The sequence below is a fragment of the Otolemur garnettii genome, unplaced genomic scaffold (assembly GCF_000181295.1).
Source record: "Otolemur garnettii isolate 467f Iridium unplaced genomic scaffold, OtoGar3 scaffold00167, whole genome shotgun sequence".
In the NCBI taxonomy this organism is placed as follows: Eukaryota; Metazoa; Chordata; class Mammalia; order Primates; family Galagidae; genus Otolemur; species Otolemur garnettii.
Genome location: NW_003852562.1, coordinates 3,921,452 through 3,923,315, shown reverse-complemented (window position 1 = coordinate 3,923,315; position 1,864 = coordinate 3,921,452). Strand labels below are relative to the sequence as shown.

The 1,864-nt window shown below is 51.1% G+C and overlaps 1 protein-coding gene across 7 annotated transcripts in view; it reads left to right on the top strand.

Moving 5' to 3' along the window:
• Positions 1-1,526: 1,526 nt before the first annotated feature.
• Positions 1,527-1,864, top strand: part of PDS5B (PDS5 cohesin associated factor B) — a 184,207-nt gene continuing 183,869 nt past the window's right edge. For 6 of the 7 annotated variants that reach the window (XR_002775804.1, XM_023519272.1, XM_023519271.1 and 3 more), the window contains exon 1: positions 1,527-1,692. The gene's annotated coding sequence lies outside the window, so the exon portion shown is untranslated. The remainder of the gene's footprint in view (positions 1,693-1,864) is intronic. The other variant, XM_023519268.1, reaches the window with a different exon arrangement.

Below are 1,864 nucleotides of genomic sequence, written 5' to 3'. Positions count from 1 at the left end.
TCACTGCTACATATAAGAAGTAGAACGACATCCCTAAACAATTCACACATTCAACAGAAATATTTACCAAGCACCTTCTAGGTGCCAAATAGTGGGGATAAGAGCAGTGAACTTTTTAGACACAAATTCTTGCTCTCATTCTTCTATTCTTTTTAAACTTTCTTGCTCCCTGTCTTTGGAGGTTTGGGAATTGAAGCGTGCAAAGCAAGAAAGATCATAGAATAAAGTGATAGGGAAGAGTTTTTCTAGATCTAGACATCCAATTCCTCTTCCACACAGGACTATGTTAAAGGAACAATGATGAAAAATAGGAAATTTCTCAAGACAACTTTTAAAAAAGGGTCAGAAGGAACTCACAGCACACTTCATTAATGAGTGAGTGAAAGGGATGAACCCTGCAGTACTCCACAGCAAACTCCTAGACAGTCGAATTGACTAACACAAGCCCAGGGAGCACTAGAGCAGGCTGAAGCACCTTTCAGAAAACCCAGGGAAAGGGAGAAGAACAGGTTTCAGTATCTCTTGGTGCGCTGCCCTGATGGAATTTTATGATATTTCTTTTTTACCACATTACATTAGTTTGTTTACTAGCATTACACAGCTGCTGTTTCAATTGTTAAATATCCTACTATAATCCGTTAATTCACATCTTATTTGTTCCTTGTTGAAACAAATTCTCCCTGAAACAAAGTTCCAGTAACAAATACTTCGTATCAGGGGAAACTTCTTCACAGTTGGGATGCTATTGATGGAAGTAAAAGGAGAAAGCAGTCCCTTCCCCAGCTCTGGCAGGGGCCTGGTCGAGGAGAAAACCTTCCCCAAACATAGAGGCAGGGCCCACCTGGCCCTACAGCTGCGCGAGGAAGCCTGGCACCTCCCTTCCCGATGTGAAGGGGAAGAAACCAGCCCCCCCAGCATGCGTCCTTGGGGTCTCCAGGTTACTCTCACAAAATGAGGACAGTTCACACAAGACGAAAGTAATTTAGGAATGCTGTTACAGACTGAATTACAGTGTCCCTCCCTTCACCGTCACCTACTAAACAATTTCTGAAATTTGGAAAGCGGTGGGATTTAGTAACGACGTAACACACGGAGTGTAGACAAACTATCTGTTGGCATTTTGAGACTATTAGATCGGCGTACACAAGGAGCAAAGTAGTGAGTAATACCAGTTTTATTTACATAGTACACCATCAGTGCTGAATGTCAGTGTTTCAAACATTGTCCAACACCTATGGAAAATGTAAGAGACAGGTAATAGCCTGGTGGACGTCTAAGAAGTCGCAGAAGCGCCCGGCTCGCCAACAGCTCGCGTCTAGGTGCCACCTCCCCGACTGCGGCGGCAAGCCCAGTGGCTGCGCGCGCGAGGGCGGGGCGGGGCGTGCGCGCGCCCGGATGGGGCGGGGCGAAGGAGGAGCCCGATGGCCGGGCGCGCACGCGCGCGGCGCCATCTGGTCGGCAGGGGGCGCTGCGCACCCACGCCGCACTCTGACTGCCCACGGCTGCTGTCCGCGGCGGTTCGATTGGAGCAGCCGCCGAAGAGCGCTTGGCGCCATTTTGAAGCGGAGAGGAGGAGGAACGGCTGGGCTGGCTGCGGAAGGGGAGGGGGGGGAGAAGGCGATTGGATGCAGCGGCGGCGGCGGATCCCGGAGAGCAGCGGAGTGAGAGGAGTAGCGAGTCGGGAACCCGGAGGTAGGAAACAATTCAGTTAACGGAAAGAAAATGCCTCTCCTCTCTTGTAGCCGCTCTCCATTTTTCGGTGGCCACAAGCGTGGCTGTGTGTGTGTGTCGGGGCTGAAGCGCCGCCCGCCCGCCCGCCGAGACTCGCCGCTCGGCTTGGGGGCTGCAGCGTTCGTTCCTGGCG